This window comes from Anser anser (assembly GCF_964211835.1).
Source record: "Anser anser genome assembly, chromosome: 4".
Classification (NCBI taxonomy): Eukaryota; Metazoa; Chordata; class Aves; order Anseriformes; family Anatidae; genus Anser; species Anser anser.
In genome coordinates, this window is record NC_139724.1 from 33,200,788 (window position 1) to 33,222,516 (window position 21,729).

At 48.6% G+C, this 21,729-nt stretch overlaps 1 long non-coding RNA gene across 1 annotated transcript; it reads right to left on the reverse strand.

Annotated features, from left to right (window-relative positions):
• Positions 1 to 2,192: 2,192 nt before the first annotated feature.
• LOC310898656 lies at positions 2,193 to 11,700 on the reverse strand. Its single transcript, XR_014583514.1, has 2 exons — positions 5,833 to 11,700; positions 2,193 to 5,469 (listed from the first exon to the last, which is right to left on the reverse strand). It is a non-coding gene; the product is annotated as an uncharacterized lncRNA (long non-coding RNA).
• Between the last annotated feature and the right edge of the window lie 10,029 nt (positions 11,701 to 21,729).

A 21,729-nucleotide genomic window follows, 5' to 3' on the forward strand; every position in this document is an offset into this window, starting at 1 on the left:
TTTCAATTTAGAGGAAGCAGGAACTCCCTAAAAAAAGAATGATGTTTGATTTTGGGGGGGGGGGGGGATGGGGGGATTTGTAGCCCAAGAGCAAGGCCCCACAAGCAGCCACCCACACCCTTTGTTAATTAAACCCAGGCCAGGCTCTCCCCTGCCATTAACAAACAAGACAGAGAAGCCGTGCTCAGGTGCTCTCCAAAAAGCTCAGTCAATGCCATCTGCCACCACCAAGTGTTGTGAAACGGCCTCTTCGCTTGGCTTCTTGCGACCTTTCTCATTAACAAGGCTTCTCATTAACACCAGCCCCAGGTGCAAGTAACACTGTGCTCCATCCCAGCGGAGCCCTGCTGTACTGCCCCGCACTGCGCGGGCTGGAGGTCGTTCCTGGCTTCCATGGGCCTATACTGACCAGGAACAAATAATGATATATATGCACGGTGCACGTTTTTACAGAGTTTTGGAGTTTACTGGTGGTTTTGTGTTTGTTTTGTTTTGACACAAGAAAAGCTACTTGTATTTATGCTGTTTGTGCAGGATGCAAGTTCCAAAGTTTGCCTGTTGCAAAGCATAAACTCAATTTCCACAGATGCTCCTCTTCTGTCAAATCCATCCACAGAGTGAAAATTCATTTAGGGCAAATGTTTTTAGATCTAGCGCCCAACCCAACTTTGACCAAAAAAAAAGACAAAGGCAGCCCCTCCTCTGCCCCCAGCTGTGAGGTCTAGGCCTGCAAATTTGCTACATAATTTAAAAAAATGCAATTTTATTCCAAGAATTGCTGCCAAAGCTTAGTGGTAGGACCACACTGAAGTGGGTGCAACAAAGAGATATAATAATCTCTTCAGATGTCCTTGGATGCATTACCTCCTCCAACCACTTAACTGATATAATGAGCTAAATGAAGGCATATGGGCTTCATATCACAGAGCTGCTGTCTATAATAGGTGAACTAATACAATTTCTAATGTAATGTCTCAAACACTTATCTTGACTCTCAACATCTGCAGGAACTAAGCTATAAAATCTAATTGTAGCTAATATGTAGACTTCAAACTTTGTCTGAACTAACTCTGGTTTTCTCTCTTTTCCGTCCAAGAAGCACACACCTTCCCCCATCTCTTCCTGGAGTATCCTCAGTCCCCATGCTGCTTCCCCACCTGTACCACCAGCAGTCCAAACCCTTCCTTCCTCTCCATGTTTTTTTCCACCACTGTATACTTCTATCTTCTTTGCTACAGGCTCTCTTTGGCGTAGCTTTGTTTATGTCTTGTTTTGATAGCAATGAACAGATCATTATCCACAGGGAAGACAGCAACACAGTGTTTCCCAGTTGTTTTGTTTCATACAGCCTGTAATTTTTATGATAACAGGGTTATTTTTTGGTTGTTTGCAAAGTGATCTGATAATCTAATTGTATTCTCGATTTCCTCAGACCTTCTCAAAGATGTTTGTTTTTTTATAGTCTTCTTTCCAAATCCTGAAAGTGGCTTTTTTCTTACCATTGCCGTTTAGTACTTGTCTTTCAAACTTTGCAAGCTTCTGTAAAGAGGAACACATACGCATGTTCCAGAACAGCCTGCCCTTCTCCATCTGAAGGGCACCACCACCTGTGGTATCTAACAAGCATTTTTCTATTACTTTGTTGCACCAATGATGCATTGCCACAGACTGCTAGCAAAGGAGCTGTTTATCAGGTCTCTGCCTTGGAAATCGCTGTCAATGGGCACAGATGCCTTGTACCCACACAAAACCTTTCTTGGTGGGCTGTGTGGGTGGACCCAGGCCTGCATTCCTGCAAATACTTGTGGGTACAACCTAGTTACATCCTTACATTTAAGTATTGTCTTAAGATAACACTTCAGATAAGCTTACATTTAAGATGAATATTGTCTCAGTTTTACACCTCTCAAAGTGAATGGACCATCTTGTCATTTCTGCCTGTTCAGTGCTTGCCAATTTGGTGTCACAGGCTACCAGAAGGTCTGCCAGATACTCTGTCAGTACAAACAAGTGCTAACAAGTATTAAATTGACATATGGAAGCACCACTGTAAGGTTTTCTCTTGAGGTAGGACACAAAATAGATTATGTCCTACATACATAAGAAAAGAGCTCGAAAGTGTTCTGTTTTTTTTTTTTGATGTTATTACTTTGGGGAAAACATGGGTGGGTCTGAGTCATATAAATGTCTGATTTTTAGAGTTGCTAAGCCTGTATAATCCCCCCCAGTAGGTCTGCAAGTCTATCCACAAGAGGGGCAGTAGCACTGTATTCCAGCACTGAACTTGTCCTTCCAGATGCTGTTTTAGAGATGGAGATCAGGACATTGATTTTGCTTAATACATCACTGACAGTGCCATTTTAACAGCAAAATCCTCCATCCACACTCTTTTAAGGAATGAGGAGCCAGAGCCTGTCAGGTGGATTAGCCATATGTCAGCTCCACAGTGCACACCACAGCAGAGCCATGGTTAATCTCAAACCTTGATCGCAAGCCAAAGGGAACAATTATATAACTTAGAAATCTGAAAGGTGCATAGAACAAAAACAAACAAGAAGGAACAATCACCCTTACTTACACATATGCACATTTTACTACAACTATTAGGCAATCAAGATTGTCATATAATTGGCTTTTTTTTAAATTACAAAAATGATGGAAGGGTAGCAGTAATTAAAAAGCGCAGGCAAGACGTTGAAAGATGATAAATTACACAAAGGCAAAGTGCAAATGAAGCAAAACCTTTACAAGTATTTATTCGCTTCTTCAGGATTTAGAGAATTCATGGATTCATTGTTTGTCTGTTCCCGACTGCTGTGGAGAAGCCAGTGTCAAACTGGTCAGAGGAACATGTAGCCCTTGGAGGGAACAGAGTCACCAGACCAGAGGATTACTTTTGAAAAACGGTATCTAGCCCCAGAAAAGATGCAAGCCGTAGGAGTGGGGCTCTTCACCGGGACAGATTGCACGGGCAAGTTCTGTGGCACACGCCTGAACTGTCACGAACATCCAAAGCAAACTTTTGAAAACTGATGAAAGGAGAAAAAGGTCCACTAGCATTATTCCTCCCACATGGTTAAAGGAGATGATCATGCAATTAATTCAGCTTATTTAGTAGGACAGTGCCTAGGGCCCCTCAAGGTGGGGCCTTATTATGCTAGGCACGTAAAAACAGAACAAGTCTCTGCCCCAAAAAGGCTTACACTCTCCCCGTACAAGGTCAGAGAGAAGGATAAAGGAGAAGCCGAGTGAACTAGCCATGGAAGTGAAGATATTGCTCTGTAAAACATGCTAGGAATTATTCTAAGAGAAAACTGTCCACTTAGGTAGTTTGAAATGCCAGCCTTTCTGCACTGCCTCAGAGCAATGCTCCAGAGATCTGCTACAGAAATAGAAGTTGGTGTCACACTGCACAGGAAGGTCACCAGCCTGTAGTAAACTCCTCAGGCCTACCTGACAACAGTGGCTGTTTTTCCACAGAATAACTCACAGGAATCCAGGAAGCTAATGGTAACCTGACTGCTCCAAGGATCATGGTAGCAAGTCTCCAAACCTGGCATGCAGTTTAATATCAGATATCTAGACATACACTCTCATACATATTATCTGCTGAGATATTATTTGCAGCACATGGGTTGCAACCAACTTATTCATATTTGCAGCATCCTTGGGTTTTCTTTTCCTTTTTTTTTTTTTTTTTGGTTGGTTGGTTGGTTTTTGTTTTCCAAAGATATCCCAGGTTGCACAACTCTCTAGCACTTTACTTATACATTTCTTAATCTACTGTGGATATGTGACACTGCTCATCGCTGGCAGGAGTAAATTCTTTCTACTAAGTAGTGCTAGTAATAATAACTGTTGCTATTCTTCTGTATCTTCAAAGCACTGAACAAAATAACTATCTAAGCTACGCAGAAAGTTTTTCTAGCAGCATTTCACATTTAACAAAACTATCCGTTTGCTTTGTGCCCAAGCTCTTAAGATACCGCAGCGAAGGTGCGATGGTAAACTATAGCAGAGAGATGTCAGGCCTCCACTTCAGCACGTCTATGCATACACAGCCCCGTAAGTTAGATTCATGAGTTGTCCAGATGAAGTCATGGATAGTGGTCACTATAACTGTGGTTGTTTTTTTGGTTTGGTTGTTTGTTGCTTTTTTTTTTTCCACGTACGATGATGATTTCAGTGAGAATAACCCTTAGTTTGGATTAAAGGACCAGAAGGAAACAACCCAAGCAAAACACTAGTGAGAGGGCAACACATACAATTTTGTCTGTCTGGCCTGTTCTGAGCTGGAGACAAAATGGCTGGTATTCTTTCTTGCCAACTTAGACATTAACAGGAGGCAGTGAAGCCAAAGGATTGCGTGCTGGCCTCGAATGCAGAAAACCTGCGTTCTGCAAGCTGCCGGCTGAGTGACATAAGGCATACTTACTTCCACATGCCTCTCTTTCCTTTCCCACCCATTGCTACTTTTGTAGATCATGAACTCATCTGGATAGGAGCTGGCTTTTTTATTCTGTCTGTGCACAACAGAGCCCTGATCTCAGTTGGGCCTCTAGGCACCAGGTTAATATGTATAATAATAGCGTGGTACAAAAAAACAAAGGCATAACAGTTTCATGACAGAACGCATCTCAGATGAGTTAATGTGTGCAAAGCACTTTGAAGTTGAAAGGTACTGCAGCATGTGAAAGCTGAGCAGTACTTTCCTATGGATTTGTTGATCTTGAAGACTCGAGAAACCACTCAAAACATGCCTCTACGCAGCGAGATGCAGAATGCGAATCCCTGCTATACGCTCTGATCTCCAGATTGAGTACTATGTCCAAGAAATTCCTACTCGAGGATGTCATTAATAAAGTCCCTGTCACTATAAGCAAATATCCTTACTTTTCGCACCTCTCTATATTAAAAACGAGCATCCCTGGGGAAAAAAATGCAAATAGGCTTTTCACAATCCTGCTGATTTTGGCATTATCTCTTCTCCATTGCTTTGAGTCACTCTTGCTTTCTGGTTCTCCTATGTAAGTTGCCATGGGAAATACAAAAATTCAAAGAAAAAGAGTTACAACCTGCCAACAGGTTGACATGAATCTTATCCATTCTGGATCCTGGAGTTGAACTGACATTGCAAGGCTCACTGAAGACAAACAGATCCCCAGCCATGAATAAAGAGCATTTTGTGAGTACATCCAGGCTTCTTGGCTGGGTCCTTTCACAGGCCTGAGGTGAAACCCAGCCTAAGCACTCTGTGGATTGATTGCAGACCCCAAATGCTACCTAGGTTCGTGCTTGCTTGAGTTGTGTTCACACTTAACTGCTTCACACTACCGTTTACTGTATTTCAGGAACACCGAGCAGCCTAGCACAGGTTTAAGGACCTGCCTCATGAAGGACAGGGTCCACAGGGTCTGGTAGCTCATGTTCTGACCGAGACAAGATGCAGTAACTGAGCAAAACATCCCCCTGAAATAAAGCACAATGGTTACAGGAGAACAAGGGGGCTGCACAGAGCAGCTTTGTGCCTAACTTTGGCCTTTCTGAATTGTTTCAACAGTTCTGCACATTTCTGTGTACACATAATACACAGTAATCTGCACCAATATGCCCACTTACACATGCATCCATCCAAAAGGAGCAAAGCTATAATTAAATAAGCCTGACGGACGCCCACAATCCCCACTAGCACCCACCCCCGGCCACTGACGTCTCTCCAAAGGCGATGCCACTAGGTGGAGCCAAGCATCCCAGTTACTCCCTGGCCATGTGCACAGCTGCAGCATCAGCTGCGTTGCCTAAACCACAGGTTTAAACACGTTTCTTGCTTACCGGGCAGTAATGTTGTTTCCCTGGCCAGTTGATACAGGGACAAGCTGTGGCGAATTGTCATTAAGAGATTGCAAAACCCTACTCCCCAGCCGCGCTGATTCACCCTTAGCGGAGGGTGATGTCAGTCCGGGCAGATTTAGCAGCCAGAAATGAGTTTGGGAAATGAAAGGAGGGGCTTCTGCTTATAGGGTGGAAGAGCCTCCTCTGTAATAGCTGCTTCTGGTTATCCAGGGAACAAGGGAGTCTGGCAGCTCTTGGCCCTTGAGTGAAACGCTTCTGCTTATCGACAGCCTCCCAAGAGCTGGCAGATATATGAGGAGCTTCTCCATGCCCCGTAGTTGCCCCTCCAAACCTTGTGGCAGTCAAAGGAGGACATACCTGGCTTTCAGAAGGTCCAGTGATTGCAAATTGGACAAGAAGCTGCCTGTTTTCTTTGGTGAGGGGTACAGCAATGGAGAGAAATACAGGGAAAATGCAGAAAATACAGGGAGTAAAATAAAACCTCAGCCTCATGGTCCACACAGAGCAGAAAGTTCAGGAAAATGATCAAAATGCAGGTAGCAAAATGGCTGTCACTGTACTGTTACATGGGTGGTGATGACAAGAGGCTGAAAACTGGTGCTGTGCAAACACACAGTCCTGGAACTCCCCACCAGGAAAAGGAAACAGTGCCAGGTCTTGTTCACCCAGACCTTTTGCACTGATTTGTCTCCATCTCTTTGGAGGCCAGCAGAGCTAAGTGTGCTCAGCTGCCCACAACAGAAGGGATTATGCCACCATAAAGGTGGTGAAAACCATCCAGTTTATTTTGTAAATCAGTTTACATTCAACCATGTCCATATCTAAACATGGTGTGGGAAAATCTGTTTATAAAGACACTGTAAGCAGAGGGCAGAGGAGACAAACAAATGTGGAAATGAAAGGGGGAAAGGTTAAAAAAAAAAAGTCATTAGCAAATCAACTAATTGCAACATCTAGAAAATCATTAGGATGCAGATTGTCAGGCTAAATTTGAATTGCATTTATCAGCAAATATCATGGACTGTGGCAAGCAGGGAACAATGTAAATACAACTACAGCTTGAAATTTATAACACTATATAGATTCTTTGTTGAAATGGGAATGGGGATTAGCTAAATCTGCACTACAATGAGAGCTGTATATGTGGGTCCAATATAAACTTCAGAGAAGCTAATGTGAAAACAGAATCAGATCTTAAACTTTACAGTGCACTTACAAAAACTCTGTGTTCATCAGAAAAGAAAAATCTTTAGTACATCATTAGATAAATCTTAAAATACCCTTTTTCTGCCCAAGTCTAAATGTATTATCCAAAATAAGCCTGTATTCATACTTACCTTTTCAAGTGGATGTATCTACAGAGACACCATTTATCATCTCTCACTTTCTTTATTCCATGTGTGTCTCACAGTGTGGTGATGTCAGGTTTTGATCATTACAAAATGAATGTTTTCTGTATCCCAGCCCTTTCAGTGGCAAATACCTAGAGGCAATCACCCTTAACACGTGTTAACGGTACATTATGCAAAGTGGGTCGTACAATCACGGGTTTGTACAAGAGCAGCCAAGTGGCCCAACTGCTGGAGGACCTCTTCTCTTAAGGCAAAAATACTAAGATGCTTTGCAGTCAAGGCGAGTTAAAGCCTGCAGGAAGGGGTGTGGTAGGCTCACAAAAGTGTGTCGATGGTCAAGGTGTGTCCCCGGTGAGTCATTAGTGTCACATTGCATAGCCTCCTGGGACAGGTGACATTTGGTAGCCACATTGCTAAACAGAAGTATTGGTAAGCCTTGCTACTTGTGGGCTCTGGAGCATGACGTGACCATCCTGGGCCTTGCAGGCACATCAAGGAGCACAGCTGGGTTCATTTACAGGGCTGTTACCACCTGGGATACAGTTATCACCTGAGAAGAGTTGGGCCCTCTGTGCCGTTCTCTGGTGAACAATTCTGGGGAGATTTTGGTAAATTTCAACAGTCCGCTCACATAATACCCCACTGTAATGAACAGAAATAGCTTTTTTAAATGTAACTTATGATTAACTTTATCCTCAAAAAGCAAATTATTATTTACTATAGTTTAAATTTGATGTTGGGAAGCTGGGGAAAAAAAAATAAATACATAAAAATAAAAACTTTTTTTTTTCTATGTTCCTGAGCTTTAGACAAACTTAAGCAACACCCTTAGCCAAAGGTAATTCAGCTTTTGGCTTCAGCTGTGCTACCCAGCTGAGGCAGATTGAAGCCCTTTGGTGGCACCACCATAGTAAGGCCTTCTGGCCTGTCCTTTGAAGTGCACCGAGGTGCTCCATGTCCCGGATCCTGCCTCGCACCGCTGCCTGTACCACCAAGGCAGCTTGCCTGCGGGCCTGCCGAGACTCGCCTGCCACCCATTGCGCTTGAACGCCAGCCTCTGCTCTGGGCCGAGGCCCAGCTCCCGCGGGCACCCCGCGAGAGGAAGAGCTCGGGTACCCTCCTGCAAGCCCAGCCTGACACCTCTGTCAGACACAGGCGGCACCGAGGCCAACATGCCCCATGCAGGCATCCCACAGAGCTGGTCTGAGAGAGCACTAGTCACAAGGATGAGCAGCCGTGGCCTGAGGGGTCTGTGAGCTCTGCCTGTGAGAAGCCCCACAAGCAGCACACCAAGGCCTCTCGCTCAGTGAGGCCGCTGCCTGCAGCCACAGGCCCACAGCGGGGCACAGGGCACATGCCCTGGTGGCAGCAAGCTGGATGAGGGGCACCTCTCTGCCAGTGTGCTGAAAAAGTCACCCGGGTGAAACGCCAAATTGTGGCGGGGGTTCGCTCTGGCTCCCAGTCTGCGAGTGGCTGTGAGAAGTGTTAGCCTGGGCACAGCAGGACCCCTTGCTTCTGGGTCTGCTGGAAACAAAGTGCTGTGCATTGGGCTTTTTCCTTGGCTGTCAAACCCCAAAGTCACATTTTCAGCCAGCTCAAACAGATACTTTAGCATCCAGCCAGGAAAAATGTAAGGCAATATTTACATATCTCTGTGTGTGCATGCCTGTTGACACTGTTCGCCACCGTTCCAGTGTTAAACACAGTGGTGCCATGTTTCCTCCCTTCCCCTCTGCCTTGTTACTACCAGGATTGGCTTCTGCACTTACAAAGCAGCTTTGTGTCCTCCCAGGACATAAGAGAGGCTGTTCTAAAGTCCGGCATCTGCCATTTATTGTTTACAGCAAAAGCTGCAGCTTTGAGCCAAGATCAATGCAGTTGCTTGAAGTGTTGGAGAATGTGCTCAATTATCACCAACCTTCCTGTCATTTGTTTGTATTCCTCTGCCGTGCGCTCTGGCTGCAGGCCACAAGCTCCAGCAAAGCCTCCAGAGCCGGACAGCAAAGGCAGACATGAAAGGAGCAACCACACACCCAGTTAAGCCGAGAAGCTAAAATTAAAGCTGGTTGGAGCGGTGTGAAACGCCCTGCAGGCAGCAGGAGGATGTCTTTCTCCTAGGACCCTTTGCAGGGCAGCAATGAAAGCCCAAGCATAACAACTGATGGGGGGACTTGCCGCTACCTCTTGCTGACCTGCCTTGGCAAGCAAAAGCTGTGTTTGCTTTGCCAAAATGAACCCTGCACCTCTTGACGGTGACGTGCCCAGCAGGTGGGAAGTCTCCTGGCTGGAAATCTCCCAGGGTGTCTGCGTGGCCACATCCAAAGACCCCAAACTGAGATGAGAGGCGTGCAGTGGTAGATGCTGCAGTGTGATATGCCGCTGCCAGAGGTCACACACCCTGACACAAACCATTCCCACCATCACTCGTAAGAAGGCAGGGGAGCTGCAGGTATGGTTGTGGCTAATGGGAATAAGATCAGCCTAGATAGCATGTTCTGGGAACAATTCGATTGTTCAGCATCACTCATACAGGAAACCAAACAAGCCCTTGTACAAACAGAGCCAGTTCTCCCTGCGAGCTCCTCCAGGCAGCTCCGGGTGCCCCCCAGCACAGGGACCCCCCAGGCCTGGGGGGCGGCAGGGAGGGAGCAGTGCCCTGCCTGCTGGTACCCCTGGTGCCCCCGCTGAGCCTGCCCCTGCCAAAATGTGGGCGGGGGGGCACAGCCCCACACAGCTGCGAGGCAGTCGGGATGGGAACACAAATTAAAGCCACCCATTTATGTAAACTACCTCCAAGTACCAAATGCAAAAACAGACGCTTAGAAGCAGAACTGCAATACCAGTTTCAGTCAGGACCCACTGGCGTGCAAGATGAATTATATACATGCAGAATTTCAAAGAGGATTAATTAGGACAGGCTGAGTTCTGCCCACATCTTAATGACCTGAATAGATTATCCTCTCCCTCCTCGCTGCCTTGAGCTATCTGACTGGGGATTGTAACTGCAGATTTTCGCTTCGCTTCACACCGTAAAACACAGCATCAGATCCGTGCACAGGGCAGGGGGCTGGTGATGCGCTGCTGCGTCTGAGGAGCTCCCATCGCCCTGCTGGGGGTGGGTTGTTTGCAGAGACAAACTGTGGAACAGCAAGGGGGAACAGGCTGCCCAAAATGAGTGTTTCTCCAGTGCTTCTCAAGCATCATTACAGGAAAAAAAAAAAAGAGTGAGAGAGAGAGAGATAGAGAATAAATGGAGGAAAAACACAATGAAGGAAGGATTATGACAGCAACCGAATGGAGAGTTTCAACAAAATAAATCAAAAGATGAACAAGAGGCACAAGATGCCCCTGCACCTTGCAGTATTTGCTTACAAGAAGTGTTCCCAGTTCTGCCAAATAAGCTTTTGCTATCCCATGGTGGACGGACAGCACACAGCCTCCCATCCAGCCTGCACAGGGCTTGTCTGCAAGGCTCACACTGCTCTTCCCACTCCTGCACAGACCGGGCGCTCTCCTGTCCTTCCTGAGCATGGGTAAATAATCCCACGCCTGCACACCTTGGGGCGAGTACATTTTTCATGGGTGAATACAGATTTTCCAAGTGATCGAGATAGGCTAACTGGGAGTGGGAGACTTGATTATATAGCAGAGCTCATGAATTTCTATGGAGGCCAGGAATGCTGTGTCACAGGTGTCACCTGTGCTGTCACCTCTGCTATCTTCCAGGACCGATTTCCAAAGGTAATTTTTTCAGTTGCAATAAACAGCCTTGGAGTAGCTCTGGAGGAGCTACTTGTCCAGAAAAAGAAAAAAAAAATAAATTCCTTTCTTGGTAAGAAACTGTGCCTGTTTGGTGAACCTTAATGAGCAGAGCCACAGTAGTTTGTATCTATTTATTTTCTGTAGATCACATCCATTGACTGTTCCCTTATTGGGACAGGCAGCCAGGCAGCATCCCTACAAGCCTAACCCAATGTGAGCATCACTTCAACTCCAGTGCAGTGCAGAAAAGGTGACCTGGCACAATCCACACCCCACAGCTCTCTCTGCCAGGCAAAAAAAACCACCACTGTTTGGGTTCTCATGCCATTTATTTTATACCCTTTTATCCTACAGCTCTGGCTGTGTTCTTTAATGTAATAAACAAATCACAGGTCTTGCTTTACATATCGCCTCACATGAAATCTCTTTCCGGCACTTTGTCTAGAAAGTGCCTAGCAGACCACTGCATTAAATAAAAATGAAGTCAAGCTTGGAGCTCCCCTACCCAGAGCCCTAGGGTTTACAGAGCCTTCTTTGTGCAGTTTCTATTTCTGTCTGATTAAGCTATCTAATTCTCAAAGATTAAGCTATCTAAACTGACTGAGCACTGAAGCATTTAAAATGTAAATGCACTGAGCTTTAATCACAGCCTGCACACTACCTCCCTCTCTCTCTCCTGCATATACGTGGGGGCTATTTCCTGGCCACTTCTGGGCATTGCACCTGCACCTGGTGGCACTTGCACATCCCACAGTTAACCAGAGCACTGCTGCTGTGTAAACTGCTGGTAAAGTGCCTTGGGGATCACCCATCCGGCAGAAGAGAGGCCTAGGTGGAGGCAAGCTCCTCGCAGGCTGTGTGGCAGTGCTGTGAACCTTGGGGACATGGGCAGGTCACTGCACATGTGGTCAGCACTTCCCCAAAGCGATGCAGAAGTCATGTCACCCCCAGGTGTCACCTGGAGGGTGAAGGACAAGGTGTCCAGGTGTGAGGACGCGAGGCTGAGGGTGCAGCTAGGGCAGCAGACGTGGTCCCGTCCCACCTCTCTATCCTGCTGCCCCCATGACCTGGCACAATTCATGGCACCCACACCAGTGGCTTCCTTGTTGGCTCGGCCTGCCCTTGGTCAGGCAAAACCATTGTCAGCAAGAGGTCGGAGAGGAGGAGGAAGGCAAAAACACGGCTCCCCTATCCAAGGCCAACTTATGCTCCTGCAGAAACACACCTCAGAGAAGCAAGAGTTGCAAAATCCTCCTCTTCTCCCTCCCAGTAACACGCTGTGAGAATGAGAGGTCCCTTGATTTCTTTTTACATTTGTTCTCTACACAGGTAACATTGCAAATCTGCATGGGGAGCCCTGGGAGGAGAAGACACGCTGCGGCCATCCTGCGGCTCTGGTTGCAGGGGAGAGTGGCTTCCTGAGCCACAGGCAGCATCTGCAACATCAGCTTTACCAGGCCTCCACAGGCTGCTGTCACATTAATTTGCCTAATTGCTTTTGAACCAATGTACAGTTTGGGCACCTGAAGCATCCCGTGGCAATGAGTTCCACCAATTAATTACGTCCGCCTGAAAAAAAAAAAGACAACTTCCTCCATGCCTTAAAAAAAATATCTGCCCAATGATTTCATTTAACATCCATTAAGCCTTATGAGCAAACGGCTCCCGTTCCTCCTGCTACTCAGCAGGCCGGGGACTGCTGCCATAGCCCCGAGCCTGAACCTTTCCAGGCTGAAGCTGACAGACGGGGTCTCCTCCCATGGAGGCAGCGTTGCATGCTGTTCCTGTCATAGGCCTCCCTGCCTGTCCCCCTGCCAAGCACGGGTGCTGTGCACCCACCATCCCATTCGGTGGGAGCTGAGGGCCCTGGGCACCCTTTGAAAATCCCCGTTCGGTGCCTTGGGTCGGGCACCAAGGCTGCTCCCAGTGACACCCACGTTGAGCCTTTGTTTACCGGCGCCGCTGCCTCTGAGCCGGCAAACAGTAGGTGGCTGCCCTAGCTCCTGTGGCTGGGATCAGGGGGAGAATAGAGGCAACGTGTTGGTTGGGCAGTTAGAAGCGTTACAGCAATTAGCCTCTTACGGGCATTCGCAGTAGGAGCGCTGCAGATAGGAAAAGACATGACCTCAGCCCGGATCAAGCAGGCAAAGCCAGCCGCGGCAGGGACTTCTCCCAGAAGACAAACAGGCGAGCTGCGGCCCTGCCAGGCCCAGCGTGCCGGTGAGCCCGGCCTTCACCGCTGGCCTTTTTCTGGCTCGGCCTGTAACCCGCCCTTCTTTAAGCACTGTTGTTTTTCCCTTAAGCGCCACAGCCGTTGCCTTCGCGACGCGGCTCCGTGTACCGAAAACACGCGTGCTGGCACCGCACCGCGCCGAAGCCTTGCGGCTGGGTGGCTCCTGACAGCGCCGAGCTGACGGTGACGGCCCCTGTCCCAGGCAGGTGAACCAGGCAAGTGCCAGCAGGGATGTGCCCATAGCAAACCCCGACTCATCTGCTGGGGCAGGGACTTTTCCTGTGGCTGCCAGCATGAATCACAACCCGAGCCTCCCGTTTTTTGGCTGAAAGCATTCACAGAAATCGCCGCTGCTCCTTCTCTCACATTGCTCTGCAAAAGCTGAGTAAAACAATGCAGTTGTTGGCTTTGCAGGAGTCAGGCAGCTCTTCTGTTAAGCAGAGGATTTTGATCGTGCCCTGTTATTTCATCTCTTTAGAATATTCACCAGACAAAGTAATCTTCCTGTCTCTGAGCAGCGCTAAGCTGTCAGGCTCCTTTTCTCTGAGCAAAAAGCAGTGCAGCATCTTCCCCCTACACAAGTGCTTTTTTTGGGCAAGAGAAAAAAGAAGATGAAAAGAGAAGAAAAGGAAAAAACAAAAACCCAACATCTCCCTCCTCACGCTGGTCAGTTAAAAGCACACAGTTTTCCAGAGGTGGCAAGAAGAAGGAAATCGTGGCTGTTCACATAAAACCCCAGCACCCAGGAACTGCTTGTAGTGCCCAGGAGAGTCAGCCCCACCTGGTAGCATAGTATCGAGAGGTTCATTTAGCTGCTGGAAATAAAATCCCACCCTGCAAATACCTCCCCACTGGGAATTAAGCAGCACTGGGGCTAAAACTGGACCTCAGATAAGATGGTGGGGGGTGAAGGATGGGGGCAGAGCGAGAAGGGATTACCCAGGGCCCTCCCTCGTAGGCAGCACAGACACTGCCCGTGTTGTTTCTTTAATTGCAGAAACAATGTGCTCTTTCACAGGCTGCAGGTGGCTCGGGGCATGGCAGAAAAGGGACATTATGGCTTTCCACCACAGCCTGCTTGAAAGGTTTGGAGCCCTATGCACAAAAAAGCCTTTGCTGAGGGTATGGCTGCTGCATCAAGTATCAATGAAAGCTGCATATCTGCTGCTATGAATCTGATCGCCACAGAAAATGAATGGAAAGCATTAAGAGCAGCAAACACTATTTCAAGCTGCGATGAACAGCATCCAATTCATCAGTGAATAGCAACCCCGGGTCAGCGAAATAATAGCTTTGTTTGAAAGAAGCGTGGAAGTGCCTCGAGCAGTCCGCAGGAGCAGATGTGCAAAAGAAGGAGCCAGAAACACGAGCACTTCTGAGATCTAGCGAAGGGCCAGCCTGGAGCAAGGCGGTCTGGCTGGCTGGGTGTGCAGAGGATACCTGGGCTGAATGCCCCAGGTGAGCTGGGTGATGGGGCCGTTCGCTCATTCACAGCACCCCTCAGGTGATGGGGCCGTTCGCTCATTCACAGCACCCCCTCATTGTCCCATCCCGCTCCCAGCTGCTGCTGGGCTCCCCCTGCCCCAGGTGCCTCTGCCCGACCTCCAGGCCAGATGCTGCCTGCAGGGTGGTGACAGCAAGACAGCTCTGATAAGGTCTGATGGCTCTGTACTTAGGGGAAATCCTCTTGGCTCTTGCCCAAGGCAAGGAAGACTCAGAGGCCTGACTTCCCAAAGGATGCATCCGGATCAAAGCCTGCTCCCCAGCCACCACCGCAGAGGCATCACCTCCAGCCATAACAGGAGGTTATAAAAACAAGGTCTCTCCCTGACACATCCCAGGCTGCAAGGAGGAACCAGCTCCCAGGACCTGGCTGCTAGCGTGCTGAAGGCTCACAGAAATGCTGCTGGACCATAGGGACGTGCCCCAGCTGTGAGAGGCAGGGCAGCGGGCACTGCTCAGCTCTGCGTCGTTCTTGCTTTAGCTACAGGAGCCCGGCATGGGTCTGGGGATGCCTCCATCTGCTCCCACTGTTGCAGTCCCACAGACTTAAAATCCAGAGCACCACGAGGCTCAGGGCCAGCTTCTCAGTGCAGAAGATGCCCAAGAGTTGAGCTGTGACAGTTTATGTTGCTTTGATAATTTATATCCCATTTTATAGCTGTTGATGTTACAACTCCTTCGACATGAAAGATGGCAAGGCCCCCCTCTTCAGCTTGCAGTCTAGTACAGACAGGTAAACGTAACAAGTAGAAACATTAAACTTTAGGTAGGGAGTGGGGACAGGTTGAGGGAGTATGTACAGAAATTATCTTTGGCACATCAAAGAGCTGGAAAAAGTCCATCAGAGGAACCTTTAGGCTATTTATGTATTTCAGGTAGCAAGATAAAATCATGAATAATGAGTTCCTGCAGCCTCTTTGCAGAACCAGCACTGAAGCAATGCTTACAGAGGCACTTCTCTGCTCACCTATGTCCTTCACACAGGGTACAAGGAATCCTCCATGGGTTTGCCTCGCTGACTTTTAACCAGTGAAGAGAGAAGAAATAGCAAGCAGCACAAGCACGCCCTCCCCACAAAGGTTTGGTGCCTGTCCATGACTTCCAGATCACAAGGTGCATCTCCCCAGCACCATCCTCAGCATCTTTCTTCTCATCTTCTTCTTCCTGTTTTTCACCATTTCTCCATTCTTTCAGACTGCTTATTTCGAAGTTTAGTCCTCAGAGCTCCCAAACCTTAGCCCTGTTCCCCCTCACCATACCCAACCCACACCATCTCCAGCGAAACCCCGCAGAGCAAGGCAAGCTGTACGCCAAGGAAAGGAACAACCAGACCCAGCTGCAACACAGCCAGTGCTCGCCTCAGCTCCTGCAATCAGAGAGCGAGCACATGCTGAGGGGACGTGTGTGGATCACTCCCTCCAAGGCATTTCTGCACTGCTTCTCTGGCCAGGGGATGAAGGCCTGAGACCCATCCCTGACAGGCTTTGGAAATCCTCTGTTGCAAAACCCAGGATTTCAGCAGGAAGAAAGCAACCTGGACAACTTGCTTGGGCTACGCCACTGGGCTGTAGGAGGCTCAAGCTTGTGGGGGCCGGAGACAGCTCCAGTGCAGACCTGGGGATGTTTCCCAGCTTAATTTAATTATCTCATTTGTGAGGGCTCCCTCCTAAATAAAAATTGAGCAGACTGACATAGGGTATGAACTGTTTCCAATACAATGCAAAAATATATCACCCCAAACACAAACATACGTGGCAGCACAGTTTGCTGTTTCACCGCCAAACAGACCAAGGTAAAAATACAAGTTGATCAAATCACAAAGATATCCTGCGTTTACAGAGGCTATGTATGCTTTCCACCAGGCTGGAGGAGCTACTGCAAGTGCAAACCTCAGTAGCCAGGATGTGGAGTTATGTAGAACTGATGCAGAAAAAAAAAGCAGCCCCTTCCACTCCCACTGCACCAGCCCAAGCTATACTGTAAAGAACCAGGTTAAAAATAAAATAAAAAAAAAACCAACAATCCAGCTGAAAAATAAGCTGGTGAAAAGCATTATTTCTTAGCCAGACAACAGACAAATTGTGCAGTCTATTTCATCCTCCAGCAGCCCGGCATCTGTGGGCTGTACCAAGCCAAAGGCCGCTCAGCCCCCCGTTCCCAGTCCGCCCCTGGGCAACTGTGACTGCGTTGCGACTCCTCTGCTGGAGGCAAACCATTGCAAGAGATTGCAGTCTTTTTTTTTTTTTTTTTTTCCTGCTGTTGTTTCTCTTGCTGTTTCAGCCTGTTCACTAGTTGCAGCATCTCTTGTGGTTCCTGGCAGACTGAGGAGCTTGGTGGCATTCGGCTGGAGACGTCCCTCCTCAGACGCCTTGTGCTGCTTCTCTGCACCCTGCCTGCGGGACAGGCACCCAAACCGGGGAGAATCACGCAGCCTGATGGCAAACCCCACCACCACACAGCTGAGACAGTGAAGAGGCTGGCCAGCTACTGGCACACATGGCTCTGAGAGACTGCCTTCAGCTGCCTGACAAACTGAGACAACTTTCAAGGGCCTTCTGCCCTCCTCGGGCCACTCCCCCTCCACCATTGGGGCCGGAGACCTGCTGCCCCTCACAGGTCAGGCAGGCCAGGGCCCACCTCCTCACCCAGGGCCCCCTTGTTTCGTGTCTGCTCTGACACCCCAGCAGACTGCAGGGGGAAGGCAGAGACTGATCTCCAGGACCTCCAGGTGGGAGAAAGCATGGTCTCGTTCAACCCCTGCAACAAGCAGCCACTTAGATATACTGCCGGCCTGCAGGCTTCAAGACACAGAGTAGGCCACAGTATATCACACGAGGAGTTACAAGAGGCTTTCAGTTCACCAAATGGCCCTTTTCCCACCAATTCAGCATGGACCTAAATCCACAGAGCACTGTGGGCTGCACAGCTCTGAGCAAGGGGCCAGCATCTTGGCCTGCCGGGCACAGTGCCCAGCGTTGTGCTCAGGGCCATCCCCTTGCCTTCCGGACTCCTCCGATATAAAATCCAAATAGTAACCCAATCCTGACAGCGGCAGCGTGCAGCAAAAGGGCCGCATGAGTGAGCCGAGTGACCGATCATCTCAAGGCAAAGTAAACAATCAGGGAGAAAAAAAAGCGTGCAAGTGGGTTGGCTTAATCCATGCCAAGAGAAAAGGATGTTTGTTGCACAAATAAAGTGAGTGGGAGCAAGACTTTCCTGCCTGACTGGTGGAAAGGTCCATAAATCAAGACTGGAACTCCTTGCCACGTATATGAATCAATTAAAGCACTCGATGAATCATTTATTTTCAACAGAGACAATCAGCAGCAATGGTTTGATGTTCAATTGATTTCTCATTTGTCTTGCTTCCCTGAGTAATGACAAACAGCTCACCGCTTACACGGTGCATGTCTCAGCCTGACTTCTGGAGCAACTTCTGCCGCAAGGCATCAGCCGGGCACCTGTTCCTGCCTGCTGGCACTTCACGCCTCGCGGGCACTGCTCTGCAAGGCCCTTGGCTCCACTCGTCTCACTGATCCCACACCATGTTACGTTCTCCTTGGGCCTGTTTTCCTTTCTTTCTTTGATGAATTAAATACGTAAGAAATACTCATTCCCACTGCTTGGCATGAGAGTCAGATTCCTGGCTAGAGAGCATCAGTGTCCTACTTCTGAACAGCTCAAAGTCTATAGAACAGACACAGGCTGCCCACAGAGGCTGTGGGATCTCCCTCTTTGGAGATCTTCAGAAGCCGCCTGGATGTGGTCCTGGGCACCCTGCTCTGCGTGGCCCTTCTGGAGCAGGGGTTGGAGCAGATGGACCCAGAGGGCCCTGCCCACCTCAGCCATTTTGTTTGCCACAGAAGCAGCAGAGATCTGCATGCAGTAGATGATTATGTGCCATAAACATACATTGCATTGCATTCATCCAGATAGCCTTGTAAAACACTTTATATGGCCCTCTAATTTGTAGTTGTGGATGCCTCGTGATATATTTCACTAGTTATAATTGGGAGCATACCAAAACGAAGTCCTCAGTTTGGGTGCTCGGCTTCACTTAAGTGGTGGTCATTAAGACATCAAATCAACATTGTGGATGGATTCCTGTAGCCAAATAGTTAATTTAGGGTGTGCAACTTACACAGACCCAAATATCTGTCCTGAAAAAGGAAGGCTCAGCCCTTGCTGCTGGTTGCTGCTAGCTGATATGAAGCGCCACTGGGATGGGGCCAAGGTGTGCATTAGCATAATCCTATTATGAAAAGTAAACTGATAAAAGACAGGTGGAAAAAACGGACACGCCGAGCTTTTTCATTCATGAAAACAAGGTGCCCATGGTGCTCAGTGCACAAGGTTGAGCGTTGATCTGGGGGCATGGGAGCCGAGTACCCTGGGAGTGACTGAGACCCTTAGTGTGCTCCTGGCCTCCGGAAAAGGAGGCCCTGAGCTGCACCACCTCTTCTGGAGGCTGAGTACCAACGCACCAGCACCTGGCTGCACAAGCAGCTGCCCAGGCTCAGAGGCAACAGGCAAAATCCAGGTGTCAGTGAACAAAGGTCCAAGCTCTTCAGGCTGTACTATGGTGAATTTTATGGACAGACAAGCCATACTATGCTGCTGGCTGCCTACAGTCCCCTCAGGATCATCCCCTCCCTTTTCCCTTCCCATCACCCCTCCGGAGAGCAGGGCACCCGACAGGCACCTTCACCTTCGCAAATGAGCTGGCATTCGTCAGCCCTCAGGGCTGAGCAGTGTTTGAAGCTGCCTTTGTGCTCTAACGCTGCCCAATAACCCCGACTGGGCAAAATCTATTGCCTAACATGCTGACCAACAGATCTTGCTTCTTTCTCCTTCACAATATAGCTCTCCCGAGTCATTTTTGGCCATATTTGTACATAAGCTGGGCACAAGAGTACTATAGGGTAATAAACAAGTAGTTTACACTGCTCTCAGAGCATTTCCAAATGCCTTTGCTTTTCAACCACTTCACTGGAGAACCTCTCAAAAATCCTCTTCCATTTATAGCCAGGATTCAAAGACTGGAGCTCCATTGCCCACAGCCCTCCTGCCCGGCTCTCCCACATCCTCACTCCGGCAGATCAGTAGGAAAACATTTGCATCCCCAGGATTGCCCAATGCCCAACAGCTCGGGAAGCTGTTGAGGCACCTCTCTCAGAGCAAGCCTTGCGTCACCTCCTGCTGCGTTTGGGCAGCGGTGCGGTCATGACTCAAGGCAGCGTGCGCAGAGGCTGAGGAAAGTCCTTTCAAGCAGCTCCGGATTCACCTATGGGGAGCGAGCGCACCCAGAGTTCACCCCGCCTGAATTCAGCGCTAGCTGCCTGATGTCACCGCGATTACAGCTCACTTCCTTAAAATCCTGCAAGCCAGGACACAGCAGGCGCTCGCAGGGGCTGTGCAAAGCGTGCCCGCAGTGTGCCATACCCGGCTGGTGACACGCTCCAGTGCACGCGCACACCCGCACAGCAGCTGCTCCGGAAAAGGCGAGGAACTGCTCCTCTGGGGTTCCTGAGCTTCCCAGCTCAGGCAGAGCATCCTGCACAGTCTCAGTGATACTTTGCCCCCTTTTATCAGTTCGTCACTTTTACCGTTTGAATGATGGGGCTGCCCCGGGATGGGCAAACATTAGGGCCAGAGCGGGAAGCTGAAAGGAAGGAGGAAAATTCACCAGGCCAGCTTTCGCAAGTAATGCAAATCTAGGGCTTGGTACCTCTGGGCCAACATTCAATGCCACTGAGAGCTACCACACTCAGCTTAGATTTCCCTGAGGCTTTTCTGAGGCTCAGCAGCTTGGGCCTGAGAAGGAAACATTAACGGCTCTGAGCGGTGGTGGAGGTGGTGAAGGGCCTGATGGTCTTTGGGGAGGCAGTCCCATTCAGGGCTGGTTTCTTCAGCCCCATCAATGCTCAGCCCAACAGCTTCATTATCTAACTCATGCTTTAAAATGTGGTAAGCCACCACTACACACGTAGCAGAATCAAGGAGGGGAAAGCAGCAAACCCACTGACCTCCTGCAGCAAAAGGCCTTGGTTTGGAGATATGGCACCTCCAAACCTCGCAGGTCCCTGGGATGAGGCTTCCTCCTCTTTCTTCGGAAGCCTGAGCTCTGGCTGCCCACCCCCACACGACAGGGACAAGGAGCTGCTTTGAGATGCTTCACTGTCACAGACAGTTCCAGCTTCAGCAAAATCCACCCCACCAGCCTTTCTTGCCAAAACGTAGGCTGATTTTTAATTTCTGAAAGGCTTACACAATTTCAAGACAATATTAAAAAAAAAAAAAAAAAAAAAACACTTTACCAATTTTCTGCACTTGTCTTGATTTTAAAAGACAACACATCTTAAATAAATAACTAGCACTTCTCCTGGGCTCTGCAATTTGAGATTTGTCTTTGGAAGAGGAGAACAGGGTTTTTATTGCTTACACTTGAAACTGGAACAACACACTTGATGCCTGCTCAGAAATGGGCAAGCTCTCTGAAATAATGACACACTGCATGGAAAGGTGTAACTCATGCCTTGATTTTTCAGAAGAGGCAAAAGCACTTGATTGCAGCTGGAGTTAAACTCAAGCGAATCCTTCAGCTGGGTTCAGCCAGTTGCTTTGAATCAGTATTATGGTTACTTGGGTCCATGGGCGGCTGGGTACGGTGTGCAATAATTATACCATGGGACTTGCTGTCAGCGATCACTCAGTGCTTGGAGAACCACGACAGTAAACAAAAGGAAGAGATGCCCAAAGAAATTCTTGAAACTGACTCCTCCATGGACCATGCACCGCATCTTTCCTCTTGGTGTCACAGCTTTTGCTCTGAAAGCCACCTCGAATGACTTGTGCGCCCCTTGCCATCTCCTCCTCATGTCCTGTAGGAAGCATTTTGCCCTGATGGTCCCATAATGCTGAATAACGTTCCCAGTTGAGTCATCTGTGAGCTCTTTCCTGGGATGTAGCTCCTAAACTGGGGCTCCACATGACCTGGCCCCCCTCAGCAGGTGGTGACATCAACCT